This window comes from Chamaea fasciata, unplaced genomic scaffold (genome assembly GCF_029207755.1).
Source record: "Chamaea fasciata isolate MVZ Bird 193981 ecotype frontalis unplaced genomic scaffold, bChaFas1.0.hap1 SCAF_7, whole genome shotgun sequence".
Lineage (NCBI taxonomy): Eukaryota > Metazoa > Chordata > Aves > Passeriformes > Sylviidae > Chamaea > Chamaea fasciata.
In genome coordinates, this window is record NW_027094092.1 from 33,821,414 (window position 1) to 33,831,413 (window position 10,000).

Below are 10,000 nucleotides of genomic sequence, written 5' to 3' on the forward strand. Positions count from 1 at the left end.
GCGCCGCTCCCTCCGAGACCTCCGTCCGCGGGCGCCGTGCAGCCCGCAGCCCCAACGGGGCGACCGCGGCGCGCCACCGAGAGACCCGATGGGCACCTCGCCCCCGCCCACCGCGACCCGCAGCACGGCGTCTGCCGTCCGCACGCCCACCTTTCCGCAGGCTCGGCTTGACTCCTCGCTCTCCCCTCCTCGCCGCAGCGCCCCGTGCGCTGCGCGGAGACCCGCGCGGAGCGGAGCACGGAGCGCTCCCCTGCCGTGCCCCGCGGCGGTGGCCGCGCTGCCAGCGCCGAGGCGTGAGGGCGGCCCCACGTGCGCCGGCTGCGCCAATCGGGGCCGCCCGCGGGCCGCCCACCGCCCCCGCCGCCACCGTCGCCACCGTCCCGGGCCGCCCGCGAACCGCCGGCGCGGCGGGAGGGAGGGATGTTGGGGAGAAGCGGTGGCAGCGCGGGCAGGAAGCTGGCTTGGGAGGCAGGAGGAAATAAGCGCGTTGGAACGGAGTTTGGGATCGCTGAAGGGAGGGGAGTTCAAACGCTGCTGGTCGGGGGCTGCGCTCCTCCTCCGCGCCCGCGGTGCCGCCGTGGAGCCGGGCTGGCGGCAGCGGCGCTCCGCGAGAGCGCTCCGCAGGGGAGGCGTGCGCCCACCGCGGCCCGGGAGCCTCCCGCGGGCCGGGTTCCGCCGCGGCCGGAGTCCCGCCGGAGCCGCTGGGGCGGCCGGAGGCGCCCGGCGCCAGGATTGGGAGTTTTGACGGGCAAACCTCCAAAATTAACGTATAAAACTCCCTTTTAGCTCCCTGACGAGTTTTGCAGCGCTAAACGTGCTGGAAACAGAAACACGTTCTCACCTTGTCACAGAAATCCCGCGGGCGGGAGTAGGGTTTGGCTCTTCCCGGCGCGGGTAACGCCGAGCCAAAGCACGGAGAGCCTGGGATCGGTCAGGTGTGCGATGGCTGCTCAGGGCCCCGGCGAGTTCCTGAAAGGCATTGTGTCCTGACAAAGCGTCACATAACAGAGGGCTGTTACTCCACGCTGAGAGTAAGGCTGGAAACAAATTCTGCCTTATTTTGTAAACAACTGTATTTTCCACGCTGGATGTCAGTAACGTGTGCAGATCCTGGGCCACATTGCTGTGTGTCCACTGTGGCAATGCTGGGAATGTGAAGATTGGATATACTAAGCTGGTTAGTTAGAAAATAAACGTTCACAACATAGCAAAATATTTTTGTACTTTATTTTACAATGTTTAATTTATAACTGAGTTTTTGTATGATTGTCAACGTGAATTGTAATTGGTAGAACTTCTGTTAGTTAATAGAAATGTAAGTTGACTGTTTGCTCAGGGGATGTGTATTTTGATCCTGTTATTTAATCTAATGGTTGTTGATGTTACATAGCGGCAGTTTGCTACAGCCTCAGTTTTTCAGACCATTACACTCAGCTGTATTGCTATTCCTTTAGATCTCTCTTAGAAATGCTGTGAAATCCATTCAGTGACTCATATTAATTCCAATAAATTTTGCATGCATATCATGGAAATAGGCCAATCTACTTTTGTTGTAGGCAATAGCCTCCTACAAATGCCTTCTCATCTTATATATAAAAAGTTCAACCCCCAGTGGCCTTTGCCTGTCCCTCTATATCAAAACCAATTTTTCAACAGATAGATCCCTTTTTTTCTGTGAGTATGATTGCCAGTAGAGTTCAGTGTCTCCAGCATATGTGGACTTCAGGCCAGATGCAGAGCCATGAAGAGGAAACAGAGAGAGCAGGCCACAGTTAGGAAAGGCAAAGTTAGAAACAAGGTTATTTTTTTTCTTTTTCTGGTGAATCTGAGCATTGAGACCTTCAAGGAGTTCATCGTGACCTTTTTTTTAGAAAGATAAACTTGGGAACATCCAGATAAATGATCCATTTTTATCTACGATCTAAATACCAAGTCATTTAAAATGTTATTTTCTAATTTTTCTGCAACCATACAGACTAGTAATGCTGCAATTGCAATGGTTATTTAATTGCCTGATTTTGGAAACCAAGGAGACAAAAGCTGAATATGCATTCATGAATACTAACAATGACACTTTTCAGCCCTTCAGCCTTTCACGCCTTTTTCCCTTCACTTTTTAGTGTATTTTGGTGAGCTTTGGGTTTTTGGAATTTTTGTGTTTTGTTGAGGTTTTCTGGTTTTGTTTTTGGTTTTTTTTCTCTTCTTTTGTTTTCTGGGGTTTATTTTCCTCCCCTCGGTTCTTGCAGACAATGTGTTTTAGGTAAGAGTAGAAATTGAAGTCCAGCTTTTATTTTTGCAGCAACTCAGACTTTTCAAATTTGTCTAATTTTTCTTCCATTGTCTTTTGAACTGATAGTATTTAATTTGGTTTACTGGATTGGTGCTTAGAAATGCTAAATTGTACTGATGGTCTTGAGTTTATATTTAAGCATATAGCCTGTCATTTCCAGTGACATGTACCATTCTTGTAAAATTCCTTCCTCAATGTCCTTGGATTTGTCAGATTGAGTGACATTCTTGGGCTCAGCCATTGTTCTCCTCCTATGGCTGGATAAATTTATTAGTTAGACAGATTTAGCATACAAAAACTGTCCAGCAGATTTCAGCCTTCATGCCAAAGAGGTCTAGAAAAGCAAGTGGTTTTACACATGAAAGTAGCTGTAAACAAGACAAAAAAAAAATTGTCAGTCAACCATGTAAAGTTATTTGTGTGCCTTAGGGGGGTCCAGTTAGATGAATAAATTTGAAAAGATGAAAGGTTAATGCCCACTGCAGTATGCCAGACTTCTTCACAGAGCTTACTGTCTTCATAGTAGAACAGGACATGTTTGTGTCTCTCCTACCCCAATTCATAGTCTATTATCTCAGTACAAACAAACCTCACCTCTAAACTAAACATTCCTTGCAACAATCTCTGGCCAGGAGGCAGAGCTTAAACTAAGGAAGCAATAGCGTTTTACATAATTTTAAATGACTGTACCAAAGCACATCTCTGAGAACCATAGTGTTTGCAGGAGTGAGATCTGAGAAACAAATTTGGATCTTGCCTGTACGTCCTGTAATCCTGTGGGATCCAGAGGGAGGTCCAGATTCAGAAAGGTTCACTTTTCATCAGTTCCACATCCATCCAGAGATGAAATAGAGATATTGGTGGTTATCTGGGTGTAAGACTCATCTGAGTATTCAAAAGTGAACCTTAGCTTTTGCTCCAAGAGGGCATGAGGCTATTGAAATGATTTGTGTACAAGATACTTAAAATTACATTTAGATAATAAACTGTTTCTGAGAAACGTGGTGTCAGAATTAAGACTAAAGAAATGTTTTGCGGGCCTGGAGAGCAGAAGTCTGACTGCTATAGGTATGCAGTTGAACCACTAGAATGTCACTGATAAGCAGCTTGATAAAGGACTAGCAAGCAGGGTATCTACAATTCCTCAGAGCACTAACAGTGCAGGACACCTGAAGTCTTCTATAGGAATTAATTTTAAAACATATTATATAAAGATATGCAGTGTAAACTGAATGTGCAAGACTACTAATGACAAGTGTTGGACCTCCTGTTTAGTGGATAGCTAAAGTCATTAAGCAATTTAAGTGCTTAGTTACAAGACAGAGAAAATTAATCATAAAAAAGAAAGTGTGTGATACAATTTACTGATGAACTATCTAGAGAGGGGAGCTGTGTGCTGGACTTTCTGATTTCTCAGGCTCCAGTGCTGTAGGAGCCAGCACTGGACCTGAGTCACCTGCATACCCTGTCCCCCTAGCTAATTATTCCAGTCCTTAGACCATAAAATCCCTCATGGCAAATCCACCAAGTCTGTGGCTAAAAGTAAAGAGGGTCAGGGACTGGGTGGTGACAGGGGCATTCTCTAGAGCAGCCGGTGTTCCTGTTGCCTAATGGGAAAGCAGCCAGTCTTGAAGAGTCAAGAATTGGGCTCTTTGAATTGCTGATGGCAGGAGGGGCAAAACCTTGTGCAGTGTGGATAAAAGTGGAAACTACTCATCTGTGACAAATGCATATGTACTGAAGAACTACAGCACATCCCCAGTGTATCATCTGAAGGACCACCACTGTTTTTTGCTTCAGAATGAAATAAGTTGTGTTGTTTCTTTGAATGATGAAAGAATGCATCCCTATGTACAAAAGTAAATGGGCAGCTTTGCTTCTGTATTTTTGTAAAAGATACAAATAAAAATTTAACATAAAAGGATACTTCCCATGATCCTTGCTTAGTTCTATTATCTTGAAGTCCTCAGTATTAGCAAGTGTTGCTTAACAAAAAGAAATTTAGTGCAACCCAATCCATAGAATTAATGATTTAAAACTGTTTGCAAAATAAGCATTATGTATCTATGCACTGCAAAAATGATGTCTGTATTAGTAGATACAGACTTTTTGGTGATCGTAAGGTCATTTGACAAATTGTTTCTAGGCCTTTCTTACCCATGGAGAGAGCATTCAGGAATTCTGCACTTCTTTCAGCAGCAGAATGCATTGGCAGATAGCAAAGGAGGCATTCCTTCTCTCTTATCTTCAGTACTGCTCCTTTTGCATATAATAATAACATATCTGCCCTCAATTACCTTCCTGAAAGTATTCCTTCTATGCAGCTGAAAGAACAGCCACAATGCTCGAGCATATGAAGCAAGACAGGCTGAGCAAAAAGCCATGTCAGGATATGGGATATTCCACAGCAGAATCTATGGGACATGTAAAGAAAAGGAGGTTCATTGTGGGCCTCATATCTTATGGCACCATAAAACAAGAGCAGGAAGTTTCATTACTCCAATGGGTCAATAAAAGAACAGTATGTGTAGAATGCTGTTCTACATTTAAAAGATGGGTTTATCTTTCTTTAATACAGACAAAATGAGGCAAGAAAAAAATAATATTTCACCATTTTTCTGTTCATGCTTTATTCACTGATATCTTCTGTTGTTTATTCATTTCCTGTTTACACTAAAAGCAATATCTCTAACTGCAAACTCAGATCTTCTCTAAGTCTACCAATTGAAAATTAAAATGTTTAGTTAAGTATGAACACTGTCCAAAATAAATAGCCCTTAATTTAAATCTAATTAAGATGACATCAAGATATGCAGAGACACAGATAGATGTGTATGTATCTATATGTGGAAAATCCAAATGCCTAATTACTGGGATACATTAAAATTGTCCTAGTTCCTGCAATGAAGTCACTGAATCTTGTTGTCAGAACATGCACGGACCAGTTTAAAAATAACTATGTGAAAATGAGATGAGTAATTGTCTTCATTGACCAGTGAAATCTCAGAAAACTTGCAGGCACAGCAAGGCAGAGGAGTGTGAAGGGGCACAAGTGAGCCCCAGACATCTTGGAAATGTTTGTGATATTTTCCTAAATTTTTTTTAGAACATGCACTTTTCTGAAAAGACATCCAGAGTGTTAGGCAGCAGTGGGATCTTTTAAGGAAAGCTGTTGATTAATCCATGCTTATAGGACTGGATAGACCCTGTAATTTTATTAGATCTGGTTGGCTTAGTCACTAATTACAGGTTTCTTTTGACCAGTAGATAAAATCTGTGCATAATGTTTATGATTATCAGGGGAGTGACATCACGTGCTGCCTGGCCTAGCACCAGTATATGACCTGACCACAGAAATTCTAGTGTGATATGTAATAGGGTATGGGGAATGCAACATGAAATTATGTGTCATTTGTACAGCATGCCTTACTGTTTATCATCACTTAATGGTTAGTATCATAGCCATGTGAAAAGTGGTATTAAATATCATGGGTCTGAATATGACATCCAAGGACTTTAGAAAGGTTAGAAATATGCTTTCATGACAGTTAATTTAAAAATTTTTACATTTTAATATTTGCTTTGGAGTCAAGAGTTCTTAAAAATTTTACAGCAATTATTTTAAAAAATGCCGTTCATGGTAAAGGGGAGAAAAAGCAAACAGCACAGCATAATTTACTGTGATGCCTGTACAAAGCACTTGCGTAATGCTTTATCAGCTCCATAGTATTCTTTCTTAAATTATGTCCCAGACTAGATAATCCAGATGAAAGAAACAAGTTTATTTTTCTGTTCGACTTGTAACTGTGAAGAAAAAAAAAGAGAAAAATCTGATTGCTTTGTGAAAGTTTTTTTTTCTCCCAGAAATCCTGTATTTTTTGTTATTTCAGTGATTATGAACCCTAATTTTGTTTAATGTGTAAAACATTATATGGTTTTAGATTTGAAATATAGGATGGTCATGAAATGTATTTTCCTCAAATAGGTATTATTTTTGCAGTACTATATTTGAAATAACTTGATGATAATGAGAGGTAGTTTTAAAGACCATATATGTAGATAACTGAAGATATGTGGTAGAGAAGGCATTGAAAATAGACTTCTGGAAACTGTAGTCTTTTTATCAATATCATATTGCTGGTTTCTCAATTGTTTAGGAAGGTGCAAAATTTCCAAAGCCTCCTCAATCTGACTTTTAATTTTTGCATATGCAAGTGACAAATTAAGGTCAAACCACCATTGCCTTTCAGTTGGCTCTGGAAGCTATCTGAATGCTTTTGCTTGTGTGTGCGACTGCCTGGATTCATAGCTAATACATACATATATACACAAACAGTCTGAATTCCAATTGAAAGAAAAATGTTAGGCAGAGTCATGCATTCCATTTAAAGTGCAATTCTATGAGACAGTTGAAGCTATGAACACAAATATTGACAGAAAATTTGCGATACAAAGGAATCCATATTTAATAATACCTTGTACCTAAAAAACAAGCCTCTCATATTTCATGTCTGATTACAACTCAGAATTACAAGAGTCCCTGTACTTCCTAGTTGTGAGAGTAACAGACTTTCTGATAGAAGTTGAGCCATGGATGAGAGCTGTGGATAACGTATGCTCCAGAGTAGTTGTAGGTATTTTGAAGGTGAAAAGAGTTTCAAATTGAAAATAGTTTCAAAGTTGTCATAGACTTAATATATGAAATAGTGTTAAATTAAGGGCAAGATTTGAGTCTGCTTGTGGTAAAATCAGCCACAGGCCCTGTAAAGGTATTTAACACTAAGAGACGGTTCACTGTTTGCCCGTTCCAGAGGTTGTGCTGAAATGACATTAGACATAATTTGTGTGGACAGGTTTCTTGGATAGGAATTTATGAAAGCAGGAGAATTCTGGAGAATGCTTTTCATAGTAGTCAGGATTATTATGTAGAAACCCACTTACAACCTGAAAGCTGTAAGATACATTGCCCAATTATTGACAGTAAATTAAATCTTGTCTTCAGAGGCAGAAAGAGTCAAATCAGAGGTCTTAAGAAAGATATTAGTAAGTTATTTAATAAGCATTTTTAATTAAATGTAATGTTTATATATATATATATCTATATCTATATACCACACATGCATATGTTTCTGTGGGGATACTGTTTAAGATTGTCACCTTTCTGAAATAGTCACAGTTCTTAAAGATTAAGTACAAGTGTCCTGAGACTTTCTGCAGCAGAGGGGAAAAAGCCATTTGCCGCGAGGCCTAAGCAGTGCAAAGCCAGTGCATACTGGGAGGAGCAATAGGTATCACATCCTTCCTTCAGAGTGAAGAGCCTTGGCGTTCAGTCAGCTCCATCTCCAACTTTAAAAAGGTTTCATTGCATAGAAAAAAAGGAAAGCAGCAAGCGTGCATACTTAATAACTTTTGAGTTTCATTTTGTATTAAGGATAATCAATTTTCAGCCTGTACGTAGCATAGTACTCAGCCTCTTTAACATTAAAAAATCAATTAGGTGAAATGGCTTTGGGTACTCTGACAATTATTTAAGTGCCCAATGGATAGTTTTGCACTCATAATTATCAGAATAATGGCACTATTTCCTCTGGGGACAAATAAAACCATGTTTGTCAAAATAAACTGCTATGCATGTGTGCAGACACACACATACATGCACAGAAAGGTAAAGCAATAGGTGTTCAGTTTGTTTATTTCATTCAGAGATGGATTCTGATCAATACTGTGGCTTTGACCCTAAATCTCTTACCAATAATACAATTGATAACACTGTCAGGTTTCTTTAAATACTAAAAATGTGGATTCAATATTTGTAGTCAATATACAGAGACATAATCAATTTGGGGAGGGAGAAGTTACTGCATTGACAATACTGCATTTGATGGATTTGAGTCCATGTAATGGATAGGTACTTTAAAAATTTATACTCTTGAGGATTTAAAAAATAATGCTTTTTCTTTAGTATTAGAAAATTAGTTTAATTGCATACCTATATATGGCCAGTAATGTTAACTTCCCAAGAATGATCATAAACTCTCAAAGTACTTGGAATTTTCTCTTCTAGATATTCAGATAATTTTAAAGTGTGGTTTGTTCTGAAAAGCTTTCATTCTCTGTATAATAGTAACAATAGTCAGACTAATTTCCTTTCATTTAATTATGGATGTTCATTGTAAGCATTTCTTAGTATAAGTTAGGAAGAACCTCTTTGCATTTTAAACTTTGTCTTGACTAGGCTTAATGTTTAACTTTTCTAATAATGACCTGACTTTTTTTAATGGATTCTAAATTGTATCTCTTCCCTAACTTTTACTTTCTGCAAAATGAGAGAAGAAAAAAATAGTAAAACATTCTCTCTCTATAAAAGAAAGAGATGAACTTAATATGAAAACCAACCAAACTCTTGAATAAATTCAGTTCTCAAAGCACATTGAGTATTGTTTTCAGAAATATTTCCTGTGAGGTATTTAAACTAATGATATTCAAAATATTAGAACTGCCTTCTGTTTGATAATTTGTTAGCAAATTCGGTTGTTACTTAACAGAAATAATAATGAAGACAGTTAATGGATAAAATCTAGAATTTGTTTCCTACAAAACAAACCCTCTCACCTCCCCAAACACCAAATATAGTAGCATATCTCTAACTTGTAGTTAACACTTCATTTTGTTACCTATTCTGCTTTTGAGTCAGACTATAGTACAGGATAACTGAGAAAAGAAACTGTGTAGAACATAAGAGCACTTGAGAAAAACTTACTGTATATAGAATTAATTTCTTTTCCATTGCTAGGCCATTTTGTTGTCATCTGGCACAGTGTCATCATCTGTTTTTCTTCACTACCGTGCTATTTTTAACCTGCATATCTCTGGAAAACAGGATAAATTCTCTTTTTTATGGGTACTTTAGTGTCTAAATAAGCAGCTCTAAAATAAGCTTTCATTCCCACCATCCTATCTAAGTGAAAAAATGTGAAAAAAGAGTGCTGGATATCTGTAGGTTTTTATTTTGCTTTTGTATCTAAAGGTAAACTCTTTTTTTTTTTTTTTAAGGTGAAAGAAAAATAAATGAAATATCCATGTTGTGCAACTTCTGCCTCCTGAGGCTTGATTCCTTTTAAAGGGAAGTGAAGAAAGTAGTCATGGCAAAACTTCCTAAAATAAAAAGGGAAGTTGAGGAAAAGAAAACCATGAAATGATACACTCTTGTTAACATCCAAACGCTGTTTTTTGGTGTTCTGTGAATGAGAATGTTACTGCAGCTAACTTGTGTTTTTCCATTGCATGTCAATATTGATAATCAGGATATGCTGGCCCTACTCCGAATTGTGCACTTTGACTTTGCTCTGTTCTTGTAGCTGCCTAATTTTGATGGAGTTACTTCTTGTTTCGTCTTGTAATCTTCCCAATTTTTTTCTACCCATTTTCCTTTCATGAAAGCAAATACTTTGCTTGCCTACCAGTAAAACATCTTTCTATGACTGGAAAAACATTTGTTTTTCATACATATCTATACGTAGGATTTCACACCCCCCAACATTCTTTTACTGCTTACAGTCAGTAAACCAAATACAAAAGACATTTTTTCTTTTCAGCTGCAATCTTTTATTCGCATGTGTTCAGTATTCTTCTGTGCAACAGTGCAGATACAAGTACTTAAAATGGTAAAGCCTTCTCCCCAAGATAACAGAGTACACTGCAGTAATACAC

The 10,000-nt window shown here is 39.2% G+C and overlaps 1 protein-coding gene across 3 annotated transcripts in view; it reads right to left on the bottom strand.

Moving 5' to 3' along the window:
- The window catches only part of STXBP6 (syntaxin binding protein 6), a 102,338-nt gene extending 101,393 nt beyond the window's left edge, over positions 1-945 (bottom strand). For 2 of the 3 annotated variants that reach the window (XM_066188349.1, XM_066188350.1), the window contains exon 1: positions 151-294. The gene's annotated coding sequence lies outside the window, so the exon portion shown is untranslated. Of the gene's footprint in view, positions 1-150; positions 295-841 lie in introns of those variants that run through there. The other variant, XM_066188351.1, reaches the window with a different exon arrangement.
- Positions 946-10,000: the final 9,055 nt, after the last annotated feature.